Here is a 17,090-nt window from a genome sequence, read left to right on the forward strand (position 1 = left end):
CAATAAATATATCAACACCACTTGATTTTCGTGGTGAAAGTTATTATCAGTCTGTGATAAAAGTTATTACCATCCCTGGGGCTCAAACTATCCCCAGATAAAATGTTATTAAGCGGTTTAAGCGTGAAGAGGTAGGTATCATACAGATAAACAGCCCCTTTCAGGTAAAGATACCTTTCGAATTTTTAATACCTACATAATATTAAGGAGAAACTAAGACTCATTTTAGGTCATCGCGCCAACCAAGTAAGTACAAGAAAGAAATAAGGATAACAAAATAGTACAGTGAAACTTAGTAGCCTGACATCCTTGCATAATCTTTAATTAATAGACGTATTGTTCAAGTGATGAAAAATTAGTACCCAATCATGATTTCCCGAACGATATCCTCAATTTGAAGTTTATCCTTCATTAAGTCACGATAGATGAGTAATGATTTAATCATGATTGCTCATCCATTTTTTTAAGTATTCGTTTCCGATACACAAGCGAGTTGTACTTATTGAGCATTATTATAATCATAACCTGCCTAAAATTATTTCAATAATATTATATTATCAGTCGAAAACGATTATATGAATATATCTGTCGGGGCCAGATCTTAGAATTGATGCGGCAATCATTTCATGAAATTATCGATTGGCCACATCATGAAAAAGTCTAACCTAACCTAGCCATTTTCATGAAGTGATCAATTCTAAAATGGGATTTCATGAAATGACCAGAATCTATGATATGTCCACGGTATATCTACAAATTCCAAGCGCTTTTGCTACTAACTAGTCTTACTACTTATCTACTTTTCTTTAGACAGTCGTCAAAACAAGAGTCATTAATGTTCTCAAAACTCAGCACATTACAGTATCCAATCCCTGATTTGCTTCAGCCCAACCACATGACGGGCTTGCGTCAAAGACATTTTACTTCAACAGGGAAAACCTTACGAGTCCACCGTCAGTTTTACGAGTAAGTTAACTATTAAAAGATAAGATGACACAAATTACAACACATTACAACTAATGTACGACAACCGCGGGGCAAGGCCGTTTACTATGACGTCAGTATTATAGCATCATCCCGCAAGACTTTTTTATTCCCTTCATATGCGTAACCGTATCTCGCTCATGCAAAGAAAAAAGTCACGTAAATTTGATGCAGGGGGCCTAGCCGAGATGACATAAGCCGGGCATCCATACTACTGATACTACTTGATTCTCATTGGCTTGAGCACGTTTTCTCTCGCATCGGTCTATTTAGCCACCAAAAACGGTGTTACACCATAAATCGTCTGATATAGACGAAAAGGCCTATGATGATGATGAGCACATTTTCTTAGGTACCTCATAAAAAAAAAACTTACTTAAATTTTATCTGATGTACAAGAATTTTTGACGCACCGCCACTATAAGAACCTAATGATAATGAACTACTTATAATTTTTGCATTAGCTCTGCAAACATGTTGATAAGGATAGTTTACTTTTTTTTTTTTTTTTAATTTTTTTTTTTTACTCACTTTAGCTGTGGTTTAGTTTGCTTGGAACGACCTTGTGGTTTAAGGCATGTACAAAGTTTCTAACGGAAATTCAACAATAAACAAAGCGTTTCGATTCGAACTTTAAGATACGTCAGTTCATAGATCTAGAAACGATAATATGGATTAGATATGTCAGTGTCAAATGTGACGTTTCTCTAAACAAAAAAGGCACTTTTGACACTGACAAATCTAATCCACATCGTTTCTAGATCTATTTATTAACGTATCTTAAAGTTCGAATCGAGCAGTATTTTACAGTAAATACATATCTAAATACTTGTCTGGTCTTAAGATATATCTTGCAATATAAAACCAGTATTTTATAATATAACCGACATACATCCGCGTGCATTTAACCTAAAAAGTCAAAAACATAACTTCCTGATCCTTAAGTGGTCTTAAAATTTGAAGTATTTTTACTTGTAATGCAAGTTTATTGATATCGCAAGTAAGTCGCTCAAGTGTGTCTGTAACACATATATCTGGGGGCCGATTCGACTTGTTTTAATTATACGTCGTGAAATGATGGCCATGGTTTCAGCAAAGCTGTGTAAGGCGTAGATTAAAGTCCCGCTGTAGTCAACGGCAATATAAGTTTTGATTTTATTATAGATTCTTTTAAAAGCGGTATATTATCATTAATCAAACTTGCTATTTATTCGAAATCTATATAGTAAAAAAAATATCGTGGCTAATTTAGCTGTGTTGTCAAAAAACCTTGTCGAATTGTCCTCATATTTCTTCGCGCTTATAACGAGTTCAGAATATACATTAATCGAATAAAAACAGGTATTGTTAATTAAAAAAATTAAGTCAACTATTGAGATCAGTTAGCCAGAAGATGTGTTATGCCCATATATGTACATATGTTTAAATGCGATGAGAACCGGTGGAGGGTCAATATAATCGATTAATATCGATTTTAACTGTTCATTAATGAATGTATCGTTTTCTCATGAGAATGTTATTCCAATTGCATATCGGTGAGACAATGTAACCTCACATGTGGCTATGGCCTGATTCGAACTTTAAGATAAGTAAAAAAATTGCTAAAGATACGAAATGGATCGGATATGTCAGTGTAGTGTTGTTAGACCCGTTCATATTTAAATATGCGTAAAAACGTGGGAGATTAATGTGTCATAAAAACTTTATATATTTATCTTGGCTTAAATTATACTTTCATTACACCAACCGGTAAAGGCTCTTTTGATTGTTCAAAATCTGATAACAAAGTTGCATTCTATTCCCATGTGAGGCAAAGTAATCAAATGCAAATATTGAGTTGTTTTCTTACGTTTGCTGGTAGCATTGAGTTTTAAATGATGATTTTGAATGATTAATATTTAATAACATTCATTTGGATTTGATTTTGTTTGATATCCTACAGTTAATATTTTCTTCGGGTTTGTGTGGTGATATTATGTTTACTAGGGGTCCAGGTTACATTGGTGGTACAATCGCCATTGCTAACTAGGTAGGCAAAGTGAATATGGCAGCTCTTGGAAATGCCTTTTCAGTTATGACTTTATAACTTTTTATTACGTTCTTGGCCTTACACTGTTTGCAACTCGTTTCCAAAGGTGACTTGAGGGGACAAGTTGTAATTATTTATTTATCAAGCAGAAACATTTGCGAGCGTGCCTACAATGTTTTAAATTAAAGGAAAAATTTACACCACCGGCAGGACTCGAACCTGCTACCATTGGGACAACGGTCCAATCCCTTCTGCCAAAATAGGTGTAAATTTTAAATTTTTTTCTTTAATTTAAAATCACGTTGTATTTGTTTTATTTAATTACGACTTATATATTTGTGAAAATTTTTCGCTTAGGCTGGCGTATTAAAAATATTGATATAAACGCGTACACGCATGCGTGTACAGAAATTTGTGAATACCTTGGCCGCTCAGATATATCTGATGGCGACTGTACAAACAGCAACACTATTAACTGTCCATCGGTGGACCTTATGTCTTTTGTAATAAGGTATACATACGAACTGTCAGCTAACAGTCTCTCCGATTCGAACTTTAAGATACGTCAATTAATAGATCAAGAAACGATATGATTTAGATATGTCAGTGTTAAATGTGACGTTGCTTCGAACAAAAACATCAGGCCGAGTGTTTTTTTTTTGTAATTTGTAATTTTGTAAAAGGTAATCCTCATTGGATACTGCCAGCCCGGTTTTGGCCCTTACGTCGCGAGGTCCGATCGGTTTGTCCGATCAATCGGACTACGAATCTTTTTCCCGCTGGCTCGATTGATCGAACTCTAAAGTTCTCGTAGCCCGATTATCGGACTGATAGGACATGCCCGACTTAGCTGGGATTGCTCCAGCTGCCTACGAGTGTAGGCGATGGTACTATACAATCCAAATGTGTCAAATTCTTATTTCGCCAATCGATACGGAATATTAGCAATAAGTCCACGTGTGTAATCTGTCACGCGTGCGCACGTGACCGCGCACGCACTAGCTATTTCCGTCTTATCACCACCGTGCCTGTTTGACCTCGTCGCAGTTATCTACTATATCTGCAGTCTTTTAACTTCTTGCGCAAGCGCAGACAATTTTAATGTATGGTCTTGAGTCCCCAAGTTTCCATACTAATTGTATAGAAAAGTGGATACTTAGGGAACCGACGGTACCTACCTGTATTTTTGTCATTTCAATTTACTTTCGTAGAAATTGGTATAGATCTAATATTTAAAATTAAGTAGGTATGTCACTTACGAATCTTAGCAGTTTGTTATGGTTTTTATTGGTTTATTATTTGTTATTAGTCATAATGGTTATATATATACGCTATATAATAAGAACGTTAAAATAAACACGCGTCGCTTTTATGAATTTAACAATAAGCAATCGATGTACCCTACAGACTCATGCATCGTCTAAGCTGATATTGCACTGCCTTTGACGTGACAAAGTGAGGAAGTAGCACGATAAACGTCATACTTTCTTATAAAGACGTTTATAACGACATTCAGAGATAACTTATTTTGACTCTATCCTTGCTTTTGATTTTAGCCGTCGATCGTCAGGTTGGCAAATGAGATAGAATTTTTAATTAAATTCGCGTTCGACTACTATGTTATTAAATTTATACCTGTAATTTCCCTAGGGTCAGTGCGGAAAGAGAATAGTCGTAGAATGAATGGGCTTCCCTACATTTCACGACTCTTCTCTTTCCGTACAGACTCTACTTAAAATTTGTACTGAAGTAACTGTACTGGTACAATATTTTAACTTTGTTTTGACGTCAAGAAGGTAGTGGGATTATTAACGATTTACTTAGTAGGTACAACTTCGATAACGTATTGTGAAATTAAGAGTATACTTTAAACCATTCCCCTCAGTTTTTATATTACATGGAAATAGTTGTATGTAGATATACCTAGAGCAATATAAGTAGTATAACTACTAGATTTGCAAGATAATAATTTTACCTGCAATAAACGTATGTTTAAAAATAATACTTATATGATTTCTCAGATTACATTTAGATTGGATATAACACTAATATTTGATGAGATAGACAGTATTAGTATATAGTGTAGGCATTTAAAAAAATTCCCTGTATAATAAAAAATCAGCTCTCATTTAAGCAAAAAAAAAAACAAAGATAGAAATAACCCAAAAAAATACGTATACGTAATAAAAATGTATACGTATACATAAAACAACAAATTCTATAATTATCTCTAGTTCTACGACAATACCTACTCGTTTAAGAATCGGGTAAATTATAATCCTTAATGATTGGACTTACCTGTCATCCCACCCACAACAGGTGTCCTCCCCTATTCTCATATCTAACGCCATAAAGGAAACGGAAGGAAACCTACAAAAATATCGGGATTCCTAATAAACAAAATAGACAGACACATGTTTGGTTCTTAGACTATTTTGTGTAGGAAAAACACTGAGTTATGTTTTTGACACACGACATTTTTACGTAAGACCAGACTGAAATTCCACCTTTTCAGCAAGTTATTGGTAAAGAAAATATTCATATCTATTTCCATTTCAGTAACTAGTTTTGTATTCGTTTTATAACACTTATTATACAATAAATGACTTTTCTTACAACTACGTCTAGACCTCCCAGACAAAATAGTAAAAATACCTAAAACGTCATTCAAAACTACCGTGAAGATTTACAGTCATCAGTCAAATCACTAGTCATTCTATTGTTTCGCGAAACACTTCTTACCATTGTACAAATTGGCTTTTATTGTTAATTCCGCTGTAGGCAACTCTTTATCATGTGTTTAGTTACATTATCAGTAACGTCACAACCACCTGTTTAAACTCATACCACAAAAACACTTCACTCCACAAAATAACCTCAAAACAAAACAAAATAAAACTGGCTTAAAACTAAACGCACGAAGAATACTGGCTGATAACTAACCAACCTTACTTTGTAAAAATTAAAAAGAAATGGAATTCGAAATTTGAATTCGCGTTGGCGCGAAAATGCGAAGCGCGCGGGACGCGCGTTGCGTGTCGGCAGCGAGACGTTAATGCGCGAAGCCGGCTCGGTTTGACTGTTGATAAGTTAGTTAACTGGTTGTTTAAACGATTGGAAGATGGTTAATTAGGCAGGTAAAAGGTTTGTGATGTAACTGACATGTTTGCACGATGAGTTTGGTTAATTATTTTTAGTGTGTATTATATTATTGTAAAAAAATATAGAGAATATCAATATACATACAGAGAGGGCTATTATAAACTGAATAACTGGTTTTTAGAGTTCGAAGTCGGCTTCTGATTTACCCTGATCGCTGCTTACAACAATGTAACTCTGAATTAATATGTTACAATGTAACTTGTAATAAATTGAAGCTCCATGCGGTCTTGTAACCGGATCGGGGTTTTAAGGTAGCATCAAGTTATAGTCATATAAAATTAATTTAAGTCTAGGTCCTTATTTAATATTTCGCTCTAGCTGATATTTATTTGAAATAAAGTTAATTTAATAGTTGGTTGGATTATCAAAGTATCATTGAATTGAGTCTTTAAATAAAATAGCTGCTAGTTTTATTTGCTTGCATGTGTGCGTAAATAAAATTAAGGTATAATCTGGCGGCTATTTTACGCGTAATTGGGAAAATGGCGTACGCAATGTCCACACATTAATTTGGAGGGATGAATATAACTTGTAATTGAGTGGCTAATATGCTTATAATGTCATACACATGTAATGAATGAGTTATATTTTGTCTATAAAAAACATTTTAGCTTTGCTTTATTTGTAGGTATAGCAATATTAAATGCGGTGCAAGTTATTTAATTAGTTCAGTCAGACCACCAAATATATTTTAACAAAAAAGCAGCAAAAAAAAATGAGCTACCGACCGGACTATCCAAAAGTCCTGTATAGTATAGAGAGTAGAGACACTAAATCTGCTCAAAGCGTATACGTAATGTGAATTCTTATGGCAATTTTGAGGGATGTAATGAAAATGAAGATTTACACACATAAACGAACAAAGCTTATTATTCAATTTTAGCTATAACAACAGTGCGACCATTTCTATTCAAATGAAATTGTTGTTTTGTAAGTAAAGGACTCACTTGGTCGTGTTCTGCATAGAAATGTGTTCATTTCGCTAAGCTACATTAAACGGGCGAATTAATATAATACAGTCCGTCTAATTTAGAGGCCCATCTTCATATTCAGTTAAGTTGTGCGGTCTTAGTATAATTTCAACGTTATTTAGGTATAGAGTCTGTGCGGAAAGAGAAGAGTCGTGAAATGTATTGGGCCCCATACATTCCACGACTCTTCTCTTTCCGAACAAACTCTACCTATCAATTTGAAATACTTTTGAGAAAATGTGTTATTATTATTTTATTAGAGACAGTCCATGAAAAGTCTGCAGCGGATTTGATAGCCCAAGCAGTGCACGCGTTATTTTAAACGTCAAACTTCTATGAAATTATGACGTATAAATGACACTTGCACTGCATGGGCTATCAAATCCGCTGCAGACTTTTCTTGGCCCGACACTATTAAAATTTTCAAAATATATTATAATAAAACAAAAAAAAAATGTGAAAAATAATACTATGCTATGTGGTCAAGTTTAGTATCATTATAGTGCAAATAAAACTGGAGATCCGTGAAACAAGTTTAGTTATAGGTAAGTGCAGAAAACTAATTTGAATTTTGAGCCCTAATGGTACGAAAATTGGGTTAAAGGATTTATTGACTTCTACAATGTTGTGTAGTATTTTTTCAAATAATAATGTCAGTAATACGATAAGCACAAACGATTCATAGCTGATTCAGGCCAGTTTATGAATAACGCCATGCAATGTTATAGTAACGGTATGTGTCACTGTTATAGTTAATAATCAATAGAAAATAGTTAATGCCCGCATTATTATTGTAAACGGTATGTATAGGTATGTTACGTAAATGCATTTTTCTTACTTTATTCAATGCAAGTGGTGTTTACCTTTAAGTAATTGTTACGCATAGCGATCATAGTTAAAGCGCTTATAGTTATATTTTACAAAGTGTAAACAATTGTTGGTGAACCAATAAATATAAAAAAAACGAAATTGGCAAAAAATATGTTTGCATGTAGGAATAACATACTTTACCATGTAACGAAAGAAATAATTTATTTTTCAACAAAACAGTATATCTAACATAATAAAAATTTATATTCAAAACGTATAACAAAATAACCTTGAAAAATAGGTAAACATCTTTTAGGTCACTCCGGTCAGTCATTTGATCCACTTAATTCCGCGCCTAATCAAGCATTAATCGTCTCAGTGACGAACTGCAAACCTGTCAGTTAATCCTAAATCCTCGGTTAATCCAGCAATGTTAAGTATGCGCCACCGGGCCTCCGTTTTCCCGGTTTTTTCTCGCAAGAAATAAGCAGACGTTCATCTTAATTACGCGTACGCTTGTTAATTAGGTTTTATTGTGTTAATCCGAATTATAAGTCTTATCCTAGCTTGTTGTACAGTTTATAGTTGTAATTAAAATAATGTGTATGGTCACTTATTTTTAGAAGTGGATGAAGAATGATTAAAAATATAATTATCATAATATATTATATTAACATAATAAAATTCTTGCATTGTATAAGTATAAGCATAGAAAATTTGTATTTTACGCCTTTTTCTACTGAGAAGGTGGGTTTTTTCATAGTATGTATATAATACTATACCTAGGTATTATATACATACTATGAAATACTTTGATATATTTTTGGAATACTTTGAACAAGTTTGTCTTCAAAAGGCTATTGTTACTATTTACGATACATATACATGGCAAATAAAAGGTACTCAAAAACGAAAGAGTGTTTTCAAAGAGATCCTACTTTTAAATAGCAGACTGTCAATTCCGTTGTTGGCCAAAATCTCGATACAACGTGACCTATTTTTATTGAACTTGAGAGTGACGTTATCAACGTACTACACAAAGGCAAAGATAACAGACTGTTTGCTCTCTGTATCAGCTTTGGTTTGTTTTCGCTAATGCTGTTTCATACTCGTATGAGTAGGCTGTTCCTGTGTTTACAGAAGGCTGAAGTAAAATACCATTATGTATTACGATTTACAGTGAAACCTGGATAAGTGAGATCTCAAGGGACGAGCAAATTTGTCTCACTTAAAGAGGTTTTCCACTTACCCAGGCTCCCAGTTAGCCAGGTACAAATAAATTTCTGTCTCATTTACAGAGGGTTCTATGAATAGAGGTGAGAATAGAGTATATTTCAGTTATAGAGGTGGTTAATAAGGTATTTAGTAATTATCTTTAAAAATAAATAAGGTAAAATAATCCTTGTCCCTAAATATTTTTTAAGTCTGTTGAAATAATTCTTTGAATTTATTTTGAATGATTCTCCGAAGGATAGATAGTTCAAAATTAAATTAAATTTGATACGGACTTCATTACGTAATAGAAATTTAATAAATAATAAATGACATTTTTTTTCTTGTTACTTATCAAAATTTAAGCTTTCGTTTCGATAGTTTTAACTACTTACATGAATTAACTAACTAAATCAAACTTGAAGTTGTGTAGACACAATTAGGCAAATGCGGAATTTATGGATAGACTAAGAGTTAGTAAGAATACGGAAATTGTTCAATGAAGTCCAAGTTAGAGAGGTCATAGATTGACGTTATCTCAGATACAGAAGTCAATTCCCTATAAAGTACTAAAAAACAATTAGGAAAATGTAATCTTATAAATATAGTCTCAGTAAAAGAGGTAAAATACACTCTCTGTCTCAATTATAGAGGTAAATGTGACTATAAAATCACGACAACGAATCCCAGTTATAGAGGTTCGTTTTTTCTCAGTAACAGAGGTAATTCAGTGCTAAAGTGTCGGGACCGCACCATGAGTCCCAGCTATAGAGGTTTCTCACTTATCCAGGTCCCACTTAACCAGGTTTCATGTACCTTCAAATTAGTTCTGAAATTGGTAGTCGTCAAGACAGACTATTAAAATAGTTATTTACGATACAAGTGCGGAAAAGAGGACATTCGAAACGAGTGGCGATAAATTAAAACACGACAGAAGGGGGTGTTTTAAATCGACACGAGTTGCGAATTACCTTTTCGCACGTGTATCGTAAAAAACATTTAACAGTACATATGGCCCTTTATACTTTTGACATACGCACGAAAAGTGCTATTTCACGCACTACTTAGTGCGGGAAAATAGGACCAAATGTACTGTAATAGTTATTTACGATACAAGTGCGAAAAAGAGGAAATTCGAAACGAGTGGCGATAAATTAAAACACGACCGAAGGGAGTGTTTTAAATCGACACAAGTTGCGAATTACCTATTCGCACGTGTATCGTACAACGTTTTACAGTACATATGGCCCTTTAAACTTTTGACATCGCACGAATGTCACGAATGTTATTTTACGCACTAGTGCGGGAAAATAGGACCATATGTACTGTAAAAATGTTTTCATCACACTTGCTCGGAAAAGATGTATTTACACGTAGGGCTTGCGGGCGGGAAATTGAAATTTTCGCCCTAGGGCGGAAAAAATCTTTTCCGAGCAAGTGTGATGAAAAACACTTATTTACACGTAGGGCTTGCGGGCGGGAAATTGAAATTTTCGCCCTAGGGCGGAAAAGTGTTTTATACAGAAGTTTGTTTTTATTAATTCTCCTTTTTTTCCTTACAAGTGTGATGAAAAACATTGTGTGTGCCACGGGCGGTAAAGAAATTCCGAACTCGTGAACATTTTAAGCCCTCGCTTCGCGTCGGGCTTAAAATTGACACTCGTTCGTAATTTCTTATTTCCCGCCCTTAATACACAATGTACTATTTAAGCACAGACTTGGTGGTTTTAAGTAAACCGAAGTAGGTACTACAAATCCCTTCTTAATATTATAAAAGTGAAAATAATTCTGTCTGTCTGACTGTATGTACCTCTTCACGCTTAAATTGCTGATCCGATTCGAAAAATTAATTAAAATTCATAAAAATGGCCGTTTTAATAAGTACCTATACCTACGCCTATAAGTACCTACTCAGTAAATAAGTAGTTAAAGATAAAAATGTTTAAGTATGGGTATGTCCCATGGGCTTGGAAACAATCATACGTAGTATTTTATTTATTACCTACTACACACCTTAAAAGTGTAGTAATCGATTCGATTCGATTTTGAAACTTACCTACAGTGTATCAAACACGTTTAAATCCACGTGTATGATCCATATGTATTTTAAGGGTTCTTTTGTCAATTTTGTTTTTTTTTATTTTGATTAATAAAAAGATAAGATAAAAGATAAAAAATAGTTTATTCAAGTAGGCATATTACAATGCGCTTATGAACGTCAAATAAACCTTTACCGGCTCCAACCGCTAGTAAATGCTAATTAGGTACAAAGCAGATTAAGCTACCTAAATAAAATATAAAACACAAATAAAAGTTGTTTATTCATTCCTTAGCCACATTGTGCGAGGTGATTATGGCTAAGGATTGAAAAACCACCCTGCATAGGGTCGTAGATTCACCTATTTGGTTTTGCCGTAGTTTTTCTAAGTATATGTACATATTAAGTTAGGTACGCTGCAATTTTAACTACTACTTGAATGTCCATGCCAAGTATCGTGTAATTTCAGTATGTCGTTTTAAAATGAGAGCGTAACTTCAATTGTGTGGGAGCGGCTTATTGGCAGGTTTTTGTGACGCTTAAGCAGGTTTACCTCACATCCCACAAGGTGAAGATGAGTCCGCTGGGTGCGGGTGGCTCAAGACCGGTCATTGTGGCACTCTTTGGGCGATGCCTATGTCCAGCAGTGGACGTCCTCTGGCTGATATGATGATGATGATGATGATGATGAAGCAGGTTTTGATGTTGTTTATAGAAAACTTGAGGTTAAGATAGCTGTAATCATATTGTTTTCATGATCACAGGTAAAATACCTTTACCACTCGTGCAAAATCACGTGCACATATAGTTAACTGCCATGACTGTTGGATTGTAGGTGTAATAGCTGAGGAAATGGCCGTGGCCTTACTGTAATGGAACTGATTATGATAAGAAAGATGACTAGCATACATGCTTAGACTTTTACTTAGTCACAACGTAGCTAGCCACGTCACTACCATAATTACAAGTTACATAGGACCTACATCTATGTTTACTAGGGTTCGACAAGATATGCCGTCAAGCCGGAGGGATGGAAAACCACGAGCCAGATGGTCGGACGACATTAGAAAGACGGCAGGGCCGACCTGGTATAGAACCGCTGCATACAGAACAACATGAGAACCCATGAAAGAGGCATTTTATGTTCAGCAGTCGACGCAAATATGCAGAGAAGAAGAGACAGGATGTACTTTGATAATCACAATTGTTTCGTACTTTTTTTTTTATTCCAGAGTATAGTTGTGCGAGGCAGGATATTTCTGGTGAAACGCGCAGTATTAGAGGACTGCTAATCATTTATTCTAAGGGGTAAAGATGGTAATATTGGAAATGTTGCCGTGTAAAGTGAATGCGGAAAGGCGGAAAGAAGCGGGAGGGATTAGAGATAGAGAGGGATAGTGATACTAAGTAATTATATAATTGTAACACCTATATATGTACCTATGTTTAACAAATAAAAATATTGATTGATTGATTAATTCTAACAATTAATATATCCATCTGGAACTGAGGAAAGTAATATGCCAGTCAAATTTACTGTCTTCTTCTTCCTCGCGTTATCCCGGCATTTCGCCACGGCTCATGAGAGCCTGGGGTCCGCTTGACAACTAATCCCATGATTTGACGTAGGCACTAATTTTTACGAAAGCGACTGCCATCTGACCTTCCAACCCAGAGGGTAAACTAGGCCTTATTGGGATTAGTCCGGTTTCCTCACGATGTTTTCCTTCACCGAAAAGCGACTGGTAAATATCAAATGATATTTCGTACATAAGTTCCGAAAAACTCATTGGCACGAGCCGGGGTTTGAACCCGCGACCTCCAGATTGCAAGTCGCACGCTCTTACCGCTAGGCCACCAGCGCTTCATGCCAGTCAAATTTACTGTATGGTTAAAAAATGTATAGGTAACTAATAAATTTTTAATTGTTATATGGACTGTTAAACCATAAAGCACACATCAATCAGAGACAATTAAACTTTCATCCACTTACATAACTTTTTCATAGAAAGTTATTGTTTCCTCTAAAATTTTAAAACGTGAATATCATATCGCCGTCTGATTCGATTAAAAACAAAAGGACTTAACTACAATACTATTGCAACTAAAGTTCGACATTTCGTATTTCGAACAACAGGAAAAAGTATAATTTACGGAAAGTCGTATGTGGTCGAGCTTTTTTATGCAATTCTAGACTGTAACTGAAAAAGGAAAAGGTAGTTTTTCGTAAAGTAGGGGTAATAACATGTGAGCATGGGTAATTGAGATGTGAGGTGTAACTGAGACAAATCAATTTAGTTTGCCGATAACTTTTCGATTTTCTTGAAGGTTAAGTGAACAATGCGAAGTGTAAATTATAATACTTTACTTATACCTACTGTTATAGATGCCATTTATTGAAATAAAACCGGTCAAGCGCGAGTAGTGCCACAAATAATGGAGGGTTCCGTGCCTGCATACGGTACCTAACCTATACTATATACTAAGCAGGGTATACTTTCGCGGCACGTTATTTTAATAAAACAAGACCGAAGTGATCCCATAAGTGTTCCGTAAACAAAGTTTTGTACGGAACACTAAAAAGATTTGTTTTAAAAAAATAAACTCATTCATGGCTTATCGGATCAAAATAATTGTTTCCTTTTTTTAAAAATTTTGGTGGTTGCCCGGTTCGAAAGTTAGAGCGTGGACACATTTTTTGGAGTTTTACATTGAGTATTTTCGAAACACTGGTACGTTTTTTGCCTCGGAAAACCAGGCTATGCTAATTGAATTGGTATGAGTATGATTCCATGTCAATTTCAAATGCATATTGCACATCTGATTTAATCGATGAATCCTAAAAACACAATAAACCAAAACATACAAATCGGTTTACGCTCCAATAATCCAAGTAATTATAGTTGTGTTGTAAATAACCCTATTAGTGTTTTTATTGTTTCTACTTATATATTGGTGGCTTGAAAATAAATAATCAAATCATTATTAATTTTTACATTCGGTACCTTAACGTAACGATACTACTTTTCTTTCAAGAAAACATCCAATTAGTTAACTAGACGGTTATCGTAATAACACAGCATAACCTCCTCGGCGTGGTAACCGCCTAATAGATTCTCATTTTGATTGATTGTTTGACTATTTAATTGTGAGTACAAATAAGATTAAAAAAAAGTTGTTAAAAAGTAAATGCTATATTTTTCGCATATCTAGCCTCGGATTTCAATTAGGTACTTAAGAATCTAGTTATGTAAGCAGTTCAAAGTTGACTTATAATTGCAGCATGTTTATTTTGATTTTACATTTAACTTTATGATTGTTGCGGAATATGAAAGTAAAACGGAATGGCAAATTATTACTCGGATGGGAATGGTTTGATTGGTATGAGGTAAGACACAATTACTCGTAGTATTTAAATACAAATAAGGAAATGTTTACAAAACTAAATTAAGCAATTTATTTCATAAGCGAGGTTTGATATTGTTATGTACTTACCTACTCATACAAGAAACGCAGCAACGGAATGTACAGTGCGACATAAAATAGTAGAAAATAGATAAGGGTGCCACTTTCTATGTAACTGCCACATTTTTGACGTGAAATGTTTAAATATGACAACCATTGAATATGGATTTTTAGTTTCATTTAGTTAATTTCTACTATTGTATCTGTACCTTTTTTTTTATTGGGAGGAAAATCCATTATGGATACCTCCGCACCGCAGGGACAGCGCGAAGGTTATGTCGGACTTTCACCGACTAAAAACCTCCCAGTTGTCCTCCTCGGCGCATTTCGGACGGCTCTGGGATCTCTAATGAACGCGCCAGTGCCGTCCTAACGCTATGCCCCTTTGTGGGTCCCCTCTTTTTTCAGCCGCAGTCCCTAGCTGCGACTGTCTCCGACCCCGAGAACCCCTTTTAGTCGCCTTTTACGACAGGCAGGGGATACCGTAGCCGTATTCTTACGCCCGGGCTACAGGGCGCATTGTATTTATACCTACATATATTAAAGGCGAATACTGTATTGACGAAGCTTTTAGAATATTTTGTACTTCAAATATTTTGATCTGCTTTGAACGAAAGTTTAGTGTGGTTGTATCCGCTGATTTACCGTAAAATTAACAAATAACTTAAAGAAGATGAGACGAATCCATTTATGCCATCGTTTCAGATTTCCTAACAAATAAATAAAAATAGGTATATACTTTCAACTAACGCCAAAAAACGAACACGTACTCGAATTCGACTCACTTTCAATTTCGTTTGTATTCATTGTTTGGGGAAGATACTTAACTTAATATTATTTATCTCTAGAAAATGTACACGTGTGTTTAAAATACTTACAAGTAAAAATATATGCAAATTAAAATACCTACATAAGTCATCATATCATCATCTCAGCCATAAAGCAGGCCACTGACGAGTCTTCCAAATGGATGCCGTTACAATGGGTACATCCAAATGGACGGCATCCAATTATTTAGTACACTGACGATCGATCCATTTCATACGTCCATACTTCAATGCCATCGATGCTCTGGCTTCACTTGCTTGTGTGTGCTTTATCGGTGCAAACACTGCCTAACCTATCCTTACCATACAATACAAACACAACATAATTCAACTATACTTGAGCAAGCAAATCTTGTCAGTAGAAAAAAAACGGCAATTTCGAAAAATGGCGGGTTAGAAACACTGATTATAATCTAGCTAACATACGTACTATGGTACTAAAATAGGTACACAGAATTCATTACATAAATAATAAAAAATAATCATTAAATTATAAATTTAAATTTCGCGCCATCTGTATTGCGTGAATTCCGCAATTCGGTGCCGAATTCTATCACTTTTCTATTAACCTATATGAAAAGAAGATACCTACCTTATTACATTCTTTTTTAAAACAGTTTCTCATTGAAGCAATTTTCTTTTTAACGGTGTCTATATTGGCATTTTGGTCTTGAGTCTTGAATAACAACAACAATTTTTCTAGCGCCGCATTTCTTTTATCTTTGTTGTGGTAGTCGTCGTTTGTGACTTGCCATAAACTTGGATTATTCCGATACTCCTCTATTACCGACAAAACAAAGTCACGGCCTCTCATTTTTACGATGAATTCGTTGTGTCGTTACTTGGTGGCAGCGCCATGCAGACTGAATAAAAAATGGACGTAGTTTTGCACATTCACGGAGCGTTTGGAGTGCGTCCAGATGGCGTGGCGCACGTTTGGTGTACGTTTCTTGCATTGACGGTCAGTCCAAGGTCGCCACGCCGATACGTCCAAATGGAGTGGCGTGCTGGATTTCAATCCAAATGGAAATCCACGATTAGGATGCCGTTTAAAAACATTGTACGTTTTTGACATTCACGGACCGATTTTGGAGCGCAGCCACGCTATTTGGATTGATGGAAGGCTCGTCAGTGGCCACCTTAAGACGTCCAATGCTGAACACAGGCCTCCCCCTTGTTATGGGGGTGAATGCTTGGCAGGCGGGTTGGCGATCGCAGTCGAGTACACCAAATTTGAGGGACGCTGCTGCCCGTCCACCGGTGGCCTTGGACGTAGTTTAAAAGGACATACCCGGGTCCACCTACATAAGTATACCTATGTTATTTATTGCATTATCAACAAATCCTCAAAAATAACGTATCTTATACACGACCAAAAATACGTTGACAAATGTAAACTTTTTTTAAATTAGAGTCTGTTCGGAAAGAGAAGAGTCGCGGAATGTATTGGGCCCCATACATTCCACGACTCTTCTCTTTTCCAACAGACTCTATCACAGAATAAATAATAGTACTAAGTACAGAAGACTCACTCTCTAACAAGACGCGTCTGTTACGATCAGCACAGATATGGCCGCTTGGTGGCGACAGCG

At 35.3% G+C, this 17,090-nt stretch overlaps 1 protein-coding gene and 1 long non-coding RNA gene across 4 annotated transcripts in view; both read right to left on the minus strand.

Moving 5' to 3' along the window:
- Positions 1 to 17,090, minus strand: part of LOC134679822 (uncharacterized) — a 268,010-nt gene that overhangs the window by 169,539 nt on the left and 81,381 nt on the right. The window lies entirely within an intron of this gene.
- LOC134679804 (uncharacterized) overlaps positions 1 to 17,090 on the minus strand; it is a 97,030-nt gene that overhangs the window by 37,082 nt on the left and 42,858 nt on the right. The window contains exon 1 of one of the 3 annotated variants that reach the window (XM_063538697.1): positions 5,966 to 6,077. The exons of 1 other annotated variant lie outside the window; for it this stretch is intronic. The gene's annotated coding sequence lies outside the window, so the exon portion shown is untranslated. Of the gene's footprint in view, positions 1 to 5,755; positions 5,887 to 5,965; positions 6,078 to 17,090 lie in introns of those variants that run through there. One more of the 3 variants, XM_063538696.1, reaches the window with a different exon arrangement.

Source organism: Cydia fagiglandana, chromosome 3 (genome assembly GCF_963556715.1).
Source record: "Cydia fagiglandana chromosome 3, ilCydFagi1.1, whole genome shotgun sequence".
Classification (NCBI taxonomy): Eukaryota; Metazoa; Arthropoda; class Insecta; order Lepidoptera; family Tortricidae; genus Cydia; species Cydia fagiglandana.